The following is a 14,481-nucleotide window of genomic DNA, read 5'->3' on the forward strand; positions in this document are numbered from 1 at the left end:
AATTCAAATATATCTTCGTCTATTTTAAATTTCCAGGTCCAGATTAAGAAGTTGAAAGAAAAGAATGCTTATTTAAAGCAAGCTTTAACTGAAGTTCTTAGTGAAATGGATGACCCCATGAAGGAAGAAGCCCTAGTTGCTGAGAACAGATCATTGCTTGAAAGGGTTTCAAAACTTACTGAAGAAAATCAATATCTCAAAAATGAGATTGAGATGAAGGATGTATGCCTTGAAGCTTTGAAGAAAGAATCAATATCTGTTGATCCACAAACCGTTAAAGAAGACAATGCTCCTGATCCCCTGGTTCCTGAATTAAAGCAGAGAGTCGAACAGCTTGAAAAGGATTTAGCTAAATGTTTTCATGGAGAAGGAACTTTGAATGTTCTTCTTGGTGAACAAAAATCTTCTCTTGATAAAGGAGGTTTAGGATGTGAGTCAATCAAGAAACGTGCATTTCAAGGCGGTTATAAGCGAGCTCCTATGAAATATAAGATGCCTTATGAGAAATGTCGAGATTGTGGCAAAGCTGGCCACCCTACAGCTGAATCTAGATTATGTGGTATCAAGGACCACTTCTCTAACTCATCTTATAAATCGTCTACTAGATAAAAATCTGCTAATACTTCTGTTAATATTGTTCAGATGTGGATTAAGAAATCAGATAGACATTTATATAAGATTTGTGATACTAACCAACCAGGACCCAAGGTTAAGTGGGTACCTAAGGGATAAAGTAATTTTTGCAGGTTTGTTTGAAGGTCCATGTTCCGCGAAATAAATGGATCATCGACAGTGGTTGTTCACGTCACATGACAGGTGATAAATCCAAGTTTCGATCTCTAGTTGCCAAGGAAGGTGGCTTAGTTACTCTTGGAGATTCAAACACTTTTAGAATTATTGGAAAAGGCACCATTGGTAATGACAGGTTTGCCATTTCTAATGTTCGTTTAGTTGATGGTTTGAAATATATTCTCATTAGTGTAAGTCAACTTACTGATGCTGGTCATAAGGTTAAGTTCGATAAAGATGTATGTTATATTGGCACTAAGTCTAACGAGTTTGCTTTAGTTGCCAAAAGGAAAGGAAATATTTTTGTGTTAGATTTTGATGAGCAGCAAGAAGAAATTTGTCTAGCTACCTTTCAAGAACAACAAGATCTGTGGCATAGGCGTCTTGGTCATGTTCATATGGATCTTCTTCGGAAGATATCTTCTCATGATCTGGTTCGAGGTCTACCAAAGCTGAAGTACAAGAAAATAGAACCTTGTTCAGCTTGCCAACTTGGAAAACAGGTGAAAACTTCCTTTACTGCTAAGAATAAAGTATCAACTTTTGTTCCTTTACAGCTTCTTCATCTAGATCTTTTTGGTCCAGAAAGGTATGTAAGTTTGGGAGGTAAGAATTATGCTTTTATTATAGTTGATGATTATTCTCGTTTTACTTGGGTATTATTTTTACGATCTAAGGATGAAGCTTTTGTTGAGTTTAAGGATCTTATTACTAACCTTGAGACTAAGTATTCATTTAAACTCAAGACTATTCGTAGTGATCATGGAGGTGAATTCGAGAAGGATTTCATAACCTTCTGTAAATCAAGAGAAATCACTCATGAATTCTCAGCTCCTCGAACTCCTCAGCAGAACGGAGTAGTAGAACGCAAGAACAGAACTCTACAGGAAACTGCCAGAACTCTACTGCATGAGAGTAAGCTTCCAAGAAAATTTTGGGCTGAAGCGGTACACACTTCCTGTTATGTTTTAAATAGAGTACTTATTCGTCCTATTTTGCTTAAAACACCGTATGAATTGCTTATGAAAAGGACTCCTAATATTATTTATTTTCGAGTATTTGGTTCCAAGTGTTTTATTTTAGATACTCAAAATAATCGAGGCAAGTTCGATGTGAAATCTACGGAAGGAATCTTCATGGGGTATTCTACAACAAGCAAAGCTTATCGTGTTTATAATTCTGTCAAGAACAAAGTAGAAGAATCCATCAATATTACGTTCAATGAATCCTCAAGGAATATATCTCAAATTGATGAAGACACTGTGGATCTATCGTCTCATTCCCAAATGAGACAGTCTCATTCTGAAAAGAGTCAGTCTCATTCAGACAAATTAAACAGTCAAGACTCTCCAGGTCCATCTCAGTCTTCTGATAATTCTTCAAGATCTACTCAAGCTTCAGATGAATCTTCTGGCTCTCCAAAGACTCCCGATAGTATTTCAAATGTGAATTCTGTTACTCCTTCGGATAAATCTTCACAAGCGGAAATGAGGCAGTCTCTTTTGAATGAGACAACTCCTATTCATTTCCAGGCAGACAATTCTAATGAGGAAGAGATGAGTAATATTCAACTTCCTAAGTATTCTAGGACTGTGAAGAATCATCCACCAGATAATCTTCTCACTGATTTAGATCAAGGGATTTCTACTCGAACCAGACTTCATAATCTATGTGCATTTTGTGCTTTTGTTGCTGAGTTCGAACCAAAGAACGCTCAAGAAGCAGTTGCAGACGAACATTGGTCTGTTGCAATGCAGGAGAAATTGAACCAGTTCGAGCGTTGTGATGTTTGGGAACTCGTCCCACCTCCTCAAGATGCCAAGATCATTGGTACTCATTGGGTTTTCAAGAATAAGAAAGATGAAGATGGAAATATCATTCGAAATAAAGCTCGTTTGGTTGCTCAGGGATACAACCAGCAGGAAGGAATCGATTACGACGAGACATATGCTCCAGTAGCTCATTTAGAAGCTATTCGAATCTTAATGGCTTTTGCAGCTCACAAGAAGTTCAAGCTCTATCAGATGGACGCCAAAAGCGCATTTCTAAATGGCTATCTCAAGGAAGAAGTCTACGTGAAGCAGCCTCCTGGTTTCATTCACGAGAAGTACCCTAACTATGTTTACAAGCTCAAGAAATCTGTCTATAAATTGAGACAGTCCCCTCGTTATTGGTACGAGCGTCTCAGTCAATTTCTTGTGAACAATGGTTTCATTCGCGGTACACTCGATCCAACTCTCTTTATTTTTCATAAACGTGATAACTTTCTTTTAGTACAAGTTTATGTTGATGATATAGTATTTGGATCTTCTAATGAATCTTTGTGTAAGTGGTTTTCTGATTGCATGCATAAGGAATTCGATATGAGTTTGATGGGTGAATTGCAGTACTTTCTAGGTTTGCAAATTAATCAGTCTAATGCAGAAATATTTATTCACCAAGGCAAGTACATAAAGGATTTACTCAAAAGATTTGCACTTGATCATGTCACACCTAAATCAACTCCTATGAGTACTTCAGTTAAGCTTACAAAGGATGAACAAGGTACACCTGTAGATGTCACTAAATTTCGAGGTATGATTGGTTCATTGTTATATTTAACTGCCTCACGACCTGAAATTATGTATAGTGTATGTTTGTGTGCTCGTTTTCAATCTCAACCTAAAGAATCTCATTTGAATGCCGTTAAACGTATTTTTAAATATTTGAAAGGTACGAGTGACTTGGGATTATTTTAACCAATGTCCTCTTCCTTTGACTTAATTGGTTTTTCAGATGCTGACTATGCAGGGTCACAGGTTGATAGAAAAAGCACAAGTGGTGCTTGTGAATTTTTAGGAGATTGTTTAGTTGCATGGCATAGTAAAAAGCAAACTTCAGTAGCTCTTTCTACAGCTGAAGGAGAGTACATTGCAGCTGGAAGTTGCTGTGCTCAAATTTTGTGGATGCAACAAACATTGTAGGATTTTGCTATTTCTTACTCAAATATTCCTATATATTGTGATAATACCTCTGCAATTAATATCTCTAAAAATCCTGTTATGCATTCTCGTACTAAGCATATTGATGTTCGTCACCATTTTCTACGAGATAATGTTTCTAAAGGTAATATTGAGCTTATTTACATTTCTACTGAGAAACAGCGTGCAGATATCTTTACTAAGCCTTTAGCTGAAGATAGATTTTGTAAAATGCGCCGTGAATTAGGTATGTGTTCTCTGTAATTTATTACGTGATTTTATATAATTTATGTGTTTAAATATGAATTATATCATAATACTTAAATATATGTTGTGTATTTATTATTTGAGTAATTAGGTTCCTGTTTATGAATTTTTTTTTATTTTATTTGTCCATGTGTTTATGCGTGTATATAGCATTAGATTTTGTAAATCTTTTGATTAGACTTTTCATATCCTTGAAACTCGTGCATGTATCATTCATTCAATACACCACTTCTGTTTTTGCACCTCTTCATCTCCTCTTTTATCTCTAACTCTTCAGTTTCTACTTCTTTTTAAACTCTATTTCTTAATCTTTTTTTTTTCTTTTCTCATTCTACTCTCTCATTCTCTCCTAACCCTAAAATCTTCTTTCTTCCATGGCTCGCCGTTCAAGATCCACCGCTAACCAAACCCCGACCCCTGGTCCGTCTGGTTCGAAGCGTCGTCGTATGGCCGCAGTTGTTTCTGAAGCATCTAGTGAAGCATCTCCTAATTCTCCCGAACGTCATGCAAAGGAAAGCACTACTAAGGCGTGGAACAAGTCCATTCTGAAAGAAAGGTTGTGTGATACTGATCTTCTCTCCAGGATTGGCGTCTCATCATTGTTTGAAGCTGTTGGGTGTGTTGGGTTCTTGTCGCCGTCGGATGTGATCTATCCAGATTTGGTGATGGAGTTCTATGCGAATTTTTCGATTTTGGCCGACAATATTGTGTTCTCTTCGGTGAAAGGAAGTCCAGTTTGCTTTAAGGCGGATTTGCTGGCCAGGCTCACAGGCGTATCCGATCAAGGCCCCTGCCCGTTTACCACTCATCAGGCGTTTGACGAGATTCCTGGATTGTAATATGAGGAACAACTCAAAGCTATTCTCGGTGACAACTTTGTTTCTGTGTCTGTCAAACCATTGGTAACTGATTTAACTCCTATGTGCTTATTATTGTTTAAATTGTTTCACTCGACTGTTTTGCCTCGTAAATCTGGTCATGATAGAGTCACATTTCAGGATTCTATTCTTCTGTATGTGTTTGTTAAGAAAACCCCTTGTAATTTGGCTTCATTGATTATTTCCAACATGAATCATTGTGCTAAACATGAATCCATGCATCTTTCATACCTTGCTTTGTTAACAAAGATTTTTCAGTATTTTCGTGTTCCTTTTGAGTCTGCTAAATCAGAAAGATTGAATGTTGTTTTTGACTTGTCTGTTTTAACTGTGAATGGTCTCGTAGTTTCTGAATCAAATGATTTGTTCTTTGATGATGCCCACCGTTCTGTTGGTGGTTTTCCCAAATCCCCCCATTATGCGTCAGACCCAAATGATCAAAACACCAATACTGTCCTAAATTCTTTGTTTGCTAAGTTAGAAGAGAATTCTGCTGCTTTAGCTTCAATTAATCAGCATTTTGCTTCTGTCAAAACTCTCGGATCACTAACTTCTGAAGTTAGTATTTTAAATGCTTCTTTTGAGATGTTTAGAAAGTATGTTTGTTCGTCTTTGGTTGATATTAATGCCAAACTCTTTGTGTTGCATACTTCTGATGTCAAGTTGTCTAAGACCATAGATTTTGAGTTTGGGACTCTGCAAGAAGGGATGGTTTCCTCTGCTAAGACATGGGAAAAGGAGTTTGTTAAGTTGTTTTTTAAGCTTGGGTCAGAGACTAAGTTTTTATCTCAGCAGTTGTCAGCCATGCAAGACAAGAGCAAGATGTATTGGCACAAGAAACGAGACTGGATTGGAGATTGTACTTTAGTAGAAATCACTGCTCCTCTGCTACTCCCTGCCATTCCTCCACCTTCAGTTTTTGGTATGACTAGAGAAGAATACAAGGCAAAGATTTTTGACTGGCTTCGTGAAAGGGACGGAAAGGCACCAGCTCAAGAAGCTTTTGACAAGCTATTTTCAGAGTATGGCTCAGCTCCAGTGTTTCCTTCATCCCAGAACAAGGCTTCTGGTTCAGGCAAGCGCAAAGCTCCAGTTCATGTTGATGACGATTCTGATTAGAGACCCCTTTTATGATGAAGGGGGAGAAATTTATGAATTTTATGTGTTTTTATACGATGATGTTTCTTTTGGGTGTTTCATTTTTAAGACTATGTTTTTGGCTTGTGTGTTGGTGTTTGAACTTAATTTTTTGATGAATGATTTATGTGTGTGTTTATCTGACATATTTCCTGGATTGAATTAATAATGTGATTTTCTTTAACAACTGGATATCCTGGTTTAGGGATGGGTTGTTATGTTTTAAGTATTTATTGATTGAGACTGTCTCTTTTATGCATATTGATTTCGTGTCTCATTCAGTTTTTAGTTGTCTCATTCTCATAATAATTGCACATATTATAAATTGCAATATATTCTGTTGGTTCTAACTTTTGTTTTACAGGCCTTTAGTGTTTTTGATAGGGGGAGCATTTATGCTTTCTTTGTCATCATCATAAAAGGGGGGGAATGTTAGAAGTTCAGGTTTATGATGATTTTCAGATTGCAGATAAACAGGATGCAAGTTATCGAGATTCAGCATTGCAGTTTGTTCAGATTTTCCAGGAGACTATTTCTCAGGATTAGGTTTGTTAGGGTTTTATGTATATCTTGTTTATCTGGATAAACCTTATCTCCAACAAACCTACCACCTTATCTTATAAATCAAGTTTAAATCTCTCAAGCCTTATCTTTACTTGATTTATCTTTTTGAAACGTACTAACAGATTAGTTTCAAAGTGTTATTCAAATATTTTCAAATAAACTTATCTTCCAACCTTATCTTGTGTTTGAAAATAAATCTGTTAGAACTTTGCTTATAAATACAACTCTTCATTTCAGATTTGTAGCTAAGACTTTCACGAGAATCTTTCATCATCTGAAATCATTTTCTTGTTTCATACCCGAGATATTCATATCCAGAAAAACAAGAAACCTAGTTTGAGTTGTAATCAATTTATTTATTCTTGTACTTTTGTATTCATATCAACTTTGTGCCGGGTTGTGCAAGCTTGATTTCAAAGTATAGCAAGGTAGCTAGAAGGCTAAGGAATAGCAGTGGGCTAGGTAGCAAGGAAGCTGGGGAAAGGGTTTCTTTCTGGTGCTATATTTGTAATCAAGGAAAAGACTATAAGTTCTTTTATTAAAGTTGATATAATATATTCTCTATGCTAGTTGGCATGGGGACTTGGATGTAGGCCATGGACTAGGTGTAGGGGCCGAACCAAGTGAAAACTTCTGGTGTTTTTACTTTTCAGTTTTCAGCATTTTATTTCTGTTATTTATTTTCTGCAGTGTAATTGAGACTGTCCCATACCCTGTCTCATTTGTAAAGGGACTGTCCCATTTGCATAAGAGACGGTCCCATTTGCCTTGACTGTTAGAATATTATTTTATCTATCGAGCCATCGAATTTCACAAGGAAGTACCTTAATTTGTCATCATGTGAGGAGGAATTTGAAGCTAGAAAACTCATATTGGTGTTCATGAAAGCTTGTTCATAGTTTTCTAGCATTCATAATCATACTATGTACATTTTTGACACTTACAATATTTAAAAATAAAGTAGAAGTCTTGAACACTCTTTTGTTTTTTATTTTAATGGAACACTGTTTATTTTTAAGGTTGCATAATGTAGAATGAGGGACATATATAAAGTAATTTTTATAGTACTATATTTTATAACAGTGTCAGACACTTAAAACATATATTTTACAAGAAAATATTTTTTTAGTATTTATTTGGTGACAAAATTAGTTACATATATGATGTAGAATAAGAAACGACAAAGCACATATATATATATATTAAACTATATGCGTTGGTCGTTTAAGGTGACACATAAAATATATATTATATATTTCACCTATTGACAAGTCCGACTTAAAATCAATCATCATATGTGTTGGTCAAAAAAATTTTTATGGCGGTTGTGACCACTTTATATGTCGTTTTGTGTCTGATTTTGACCGACATATATTGCATGTATTTGTCGCCTTTTTAGCCGACACAAAAGATTCTCCTATTATATGCATCGACCATTTAACCGACATATATTGTTTATTTAACCGACATATAAAGTCTGTTCTGTACTAGTGGAAAGTCATTCTAAATTCAAACAACACATGTAAAAAATAATATATTCAAATAAAAGAAAAATTAAAGTACCATCCTTGAAGTCCGGAAGCCCATCTTTAACACACATCAAAGTTTCGACCGAGTCATCATTTAAAGATGAACGAGTGTGCGTGATAATTCTACGACACTTACTAAAAGAACCCTCAGATGTGACCGAAGATGTTGGTATAGCCAAGATATCTTGAGCCATCCGTGCAAGTATAGGAAACTTAGAACCATTAAGTTTCCACCACCGAAGAATGTCAAATTCCACTTCTTTTTCATTAAAAATAGACCTTCGTTTAAATATTCCTCCAGCTCATTTCTTTTTGAATTGTCCCTTAAATTACTACTTGCAATAAAGTCCTGAAAACCTCCCAACCATTTTCTACCAACTGCACTTGTATTACCAAAACTTTCACGACCAGATTTTTGTACAGGCCCCAAATCAACACCATATTTCTCACAATATTCATTAAAAACCTGCGCTAAAAACTCACGTATCTCATCTATATAATAGTCAACATGAAACTCATACAGACCCTTATAAGCATAGGAGACAATCACCATTTTATATCTCGGATCAAGAACAATAACGATAGTTAACAACTTGTTATATTCTTCCCAATATTTATCAAATTTTAGTTGCATTTTATCCCCCATTGCTCTAATCCAATCATTATTGGATTCAGCCCACATTTTTATACTTTTACGAATCTGAATTACATCGATAAAATATAGATTTGCTGTTGTATATTACACACCTGAATGTCTTTTTGTTATATCTGGAAAAATTTTCAAACAATCACACAATTTTTTCCATTTTCCCACTCTTTTTCTAAAGGCAAACACTTATATTCGACGTCTAATTCTTTTAGGAGATTAATAGCAGGACGGAGTTCAAGTGACGCCACAATCATTTTATAGGTTGTGTTCCAACGAGTGTCTACATCTAAAGGGATTCGTCTTCTAGTATTGAGTTTAGTTTGAGACAAGGCAAGGGTGAATTTCTCATCCTTTTGCACAGCTGATGCAATATACTTTGTTGTTTTTTGAATCTTTTCAATTAAATGATCTAAAATCTCCAACATACTCTCAACAATCAAATTAAGAATATGTGGCACAACACACATATAAAACATGTCACCATTGTCAACAAGAGATTTTTTCCTATTTAACCAACTTTTAATACCTAGAAGCATTCCCGAATTATTAGAAGCGTTATCAACAATAATTGAAGCCAACTTGTTATCAGTATTCCACTCTAAGATCCTTTCTTTTAACCACACACTTAAATTGATACAACAATGAGGGTAAGGCAAAACATGAAGTGATATAACTCGTTTATTTAATACCCAATAATTATCAATATAAGGACAAGTGACACAAAAATAAGATCTTGCCTGATACTTCGACTTCCACCCATCAGTGGTGAGACTAACCCTAGAAGTTAAATTTTCTATTTCCTTATAAATTCGCTCATTCTCAGTCGTATACACACCTAAAAAGTCAGTTTTTACAGTATTTCAGGACCGATATTTATAACAGGCATTACATAAGATATTCAATGACGAAAGTACTCATATTATGCGATTAGGAAAGGAAAATCATGTTTAACAATCATTTCACCAAAAGAAGCTCTCTCAACAGCATGATCAAATTTATGTACCCCTAATTTCGGTGTAGGTTCGTCACCACGGACTTTTTCCCCCAAAAGCATTTGCGACACAACAACTTTTATTAATTTCATCCTTCATGTCTTTGTATGATTTTTTAAATGAGTCGTTCCCTAGTCACTTGCCTCATTAAAATTAGTGTGACAAAACTTACAAATGGCATCAACTTTCTTCGTACCTTTTATTTCGCTTTCAATACGATCAAAATGATTCCATACTTCAGATTTTAAGGGCTTTTTTCTTTTGGCCATATTACAAATGAAAATACGGCATCCCGATCGACGCTCTTAGAAATATTTTTTGCACACTTTGTTGATATCATTTCAACCGAACTTGGTGATGCACATGGAGTTGAACTTGAAGCATTACCTGCAATTTCATAGAAGTGTACAAGTAATTTCTGTAATTTGTAGAAGTGTACAAGTAATTTCTGCAATTTGATCATAAGAAAAGCTATTCAAAATAGAACATGAAAGACAAATATACCTTGTTCCATTGAAACTTGAGAGAAGCTCGAATCGTTTCTGAATTAAAGTGTTAGATCTGCAAATAATAATCGAAGCCTCGTGTTAATTTTAGAATATTCAAATAATCGCATATCGTATCCAAAAACGATAACTATATAATTATATACCGTATTCATCTTAACTTGTAGAATAAAGGAATTGAATTAGGGTTATGAATCGAACCTTTTTTTAGATAGCAGGGATAATTGCATCAAATATCAACTAAATTCTGAAGATCGAAGTGGGAGAATAGGCGGCGGGGAGGGGGAGAGTCAATATAAATAGGGTAAACTAGTGAACAAGACTAACTGAAATTTGAGGGTTCCCTTTAATTTATCGAATAGTCAATAGCTAAATAGTCATATCATATATGAAATAAAGTATACTTATATTTAATATTTAAAATATGGTTGTAGTATATATACTTAGTTGATTAATTAATTAATTAATTAATTTCAGATACATATATTTTCAAATACGGATATGTCTATATCCGTATCCGAATCCACAACATTCGGATTCAGATACAGATAATATCCGGTTAACTTCGAATACGGATAATATTCGATTTTTTTCGAATACGAATACAGATAATATTTTAGACGAATATCATATTTTTCAAATTTTTTTGGCAGCCCTAATAGCAACTGGGGTCCAAATAAAATAACTTGGCAAACTTTAAAAATCATTTGCTACAGATAAATAAGGTATTCTAAACAGATATGTAAAACGAATAATTTCTAGAATCACTAAAATAAATATTTGAATTTTCTAAAAAAAAATGAAATATTCTAGAATGGAATTAAAACAAATAATTTGGAATTTTGAAACAAATTGTCTAGTTAATGGATATAATGGCATGAACACTACTATAATGATATTTAGATACTTAATATCCCTAACCCTTCCCGAACATAATAATCACCTTTGTCTCTTGTAATCATTTTACTGTTCACATTGGTGACCATAAAAAATTAATAATTTACTTGTATAATATTAAAGATAATATATGATATACACGTATGTTGAACTGAAACCTCTAGCTTTTATCTTTTTAAGATGGGTGAGTTGGTACGTTCTTCCCTTGTTGGGCATGTATAACAATTTTTGAATTGTTTTAAAAAAATAACTAGCCAAAACTTAGACAAAAGATTAAAGTATCATAATTAGTAAAAATATTGAATATTCAAATTAAATTTCAAAATTTCAAAATTAAAATTCAAGTTTATTAATCAGGATTTTGATAATTTCCTAAAATCTTATAGTGTGTAGTGAATTAAGATTTCAACAATCCATTAATATGGAAAATATCTAAATAAAAATAAATTGTACAATATAAGATTCTTTAAATTTATAGAAATTTAGGAATATGAAAACCTAGAAGAAGCTTACCGTCATCTTATGTCTTACTTGGTTCTCAGATTTTCTTATCAAAGTTGGAGTTCCTTTTGCATTCATTAAAATTGGTTAAATTTTCAGTAACCAATATCCTACACATCAATGGTAGGCCTCTGTATACCAGACACAATTACATGTGTGTTGGGCACCATGTTTGTGTTTGTCAAAATGTGTCTCTCAGTGAAATCAAATACATTCAGTGTAAGGAATGTAAATTGTCAAATTCCTAAATTATACATATTTATTGATACTTGCTTAGCTGTGTAATGCACGGATTCTCCATTCTAAAACTTTCAATTTTATATCTCATATTAAGCTTACGGTTATAATAGATATAAAATATGTAAAAATAATTTAAATAATTTATCACTTTTATTGTGATGATTTAATTTAAATATTTAGCCTTACCAAAGAGAAGATTATTTTCATAACTAGAAGATGTAGTTTGTACATTTTGTTTTTAATAGCACAAAAATATCTATATATGGATTAGATATATTTTAAATAAAAATACTCAAGGTATTAATGTTTATACTTTAAATCATTAATGCTTTTATATCAAATTGGCAATTTAAAAAAATGAAACACTAAATTACATGTACATAGTAACATTTGTCATTTTGTGAAAAATAAAATTATTTTTAGACAAAAATGAGATTCTTTATTCAGGTCAAATCACTTTTTGGTTTCATATTTTAAAATTTTAAAACTCTACAACCATTAAATGAAAAAAGTCTCAAATTTGTTGAAATAAGAAATATTATATACCACTACAAATTCAAACTCGTTATATCTTGTCTATGAACATTTTTGGTTATTTGAGAGGTCCAAGTTCACGAATCTAGTCTGTCATTTCCTAGTCATGTCATATGACAATCCAAGTATCAATGAATTGAGTGGGCCGTGGAATGAGTTCCACATCCAGGGGAGAGGGGAGATGGGTGTGGTATTTGATGAGTAGATGGAACTACATGGCGAAGTAGATGCACATCCTGTTTGGTTGGCAGGCTTATTTTTCAAAGGCTCACAGATTTTGAAGTTGTAACGTGATGGTAACACTCTAGCGGCCAGAAATGTTATGGTTCATAAGGAAGTGGAGTTAACCGGTACATTGATATTTATTTCAATTCTCGTGTCAATTAAACATTCAGAGACCTATCGAATGATCTCCATTAACATCAATAGTTTCCATCGATGTTTGACAACATCCATTTAATTAGTGAGAGACTCCAACAAGATAAGATTATCGCGACTTTAGCATTGAATACTATAGAAATATGGGTACAAGTCTACAATCTAAAGTTTAGGTTATGTTAGAGAGGGCGTTTGAAGTTGCAAATATTTAGAGTAAAGAAAGTACAACTTGAAGAATCTCCTGAGATTTGGATAGAATCCGTTCAATCCTTACTAAAATCTCTTATCAAGCTTCGCTATCTCTTCTATACACAAAATATAATAAAACCCTCATAGTTATGTATATATCTAAATGGACTATTATAAGTGATTTACAAGTGTATGAAAGTGTTACAAGCCCAACTAGAAGCCGTTAAAATTATGTTTCCATTCAGATTTCAAGTCGTTGAGATTTGGATAAAGAACTTGACTTTCCCCCTCGTGAAAGCCTTAAAATATTAAGTAAAGGTCTTGAGATGCACACTCTTTGTGTAAAGGTCTTGAGATCATAGTCAAGGCCTTTAGTTTTCTAAGTCAAACTTTTAAATATATTTCTTTTCTCTACATCAAAGCATTCTTTATTCATGATTTATGTTCAGCAGTGGTTAAATGCTACAATCATCAACATCTTCCATTAAGTATTCATTTACCACTGATTGAAACATATATATAAGTAGTAACCTCTCACGTGTACACTTAATAGGAGTTCATAATTATTAGCGAAATTTGCTATACTTTGGTTCATTCTCATCACAAACTTCTTGCTATATTGATTTTTATAGCCAATGATTTATACTCTCCAATGTACAAAGTAGCAAGCATGACCCAAAATAAAATGGACTACTTTCATGACCAACTCTTAACTATTTTCATTTCTCAAAGTACGTTTCATTTTCCATAGATTAACATAGTACTCTTGGAAGAAGTTTGCATAATCAGCCAACTCTCTAAAAAGTGATTGCACTTACAATCGATTCCTATATCTCCCTTGTGGAAAAAAAAATTTGACATGTATCTCACTCAGTATTAGTTTGTCTCTAGCAAATATGTTCAAATTCATTACTCTTTAACAAGTAATAGTAAGACATAGCAACTTAATTTGAAACCTAATTTTTGTTAATCATTATCTAGCCAGTAATATTCCTTGGATGTCCTATTCGATTATTTATTTCAAGAAGAAGCTGATAAAATTCCTTTTCTTCATCTTTTAATTAAAATTATATTGTTATAAGTTTACTGTCTATGAAGATACATGTGATCATTATTGTTTATAGTACAAATATAATATACCTTACTACGGTTAAACTAATAAAAGCTCTTTAACATTTTATATCAAGATTGTAAAAAGCGGAACTCGGGTCAATTCGGAATGAGTACTCGGGTTGAAACTAGTACATGATTTTTTAATTATTTTTTATATATTAAATATATTTCCTTTAAATTTTATTAATAATGTGCTAAAAATTGAAATTTAATTAAAAAATATCATTTTTTGTTATATTACTAGCCATATTAGAGTTAAATAAATCATTTGCTTGATAATTTTCTACAGTTTAATAAAAGTGCAAATGATGCCAATAGTATTACTTCATAAATTCGGCGAGGTCACTTTGTCTATATT

Source organism: Apium graveolens, chromosome 6, assembly GCF_009905375.1.
Source record: "Apium graveolens cultivar Ventura chromosome 6, ASM990537v1, whole genome shotgun sequence".
Taxonomy (NCBI): domain Eukaryota; kingdom Viridiplantae; phylum Streptophyta; class Magnoliopsida; order Apiales; family Apiaceae; genus Apium; species Apium graveolens.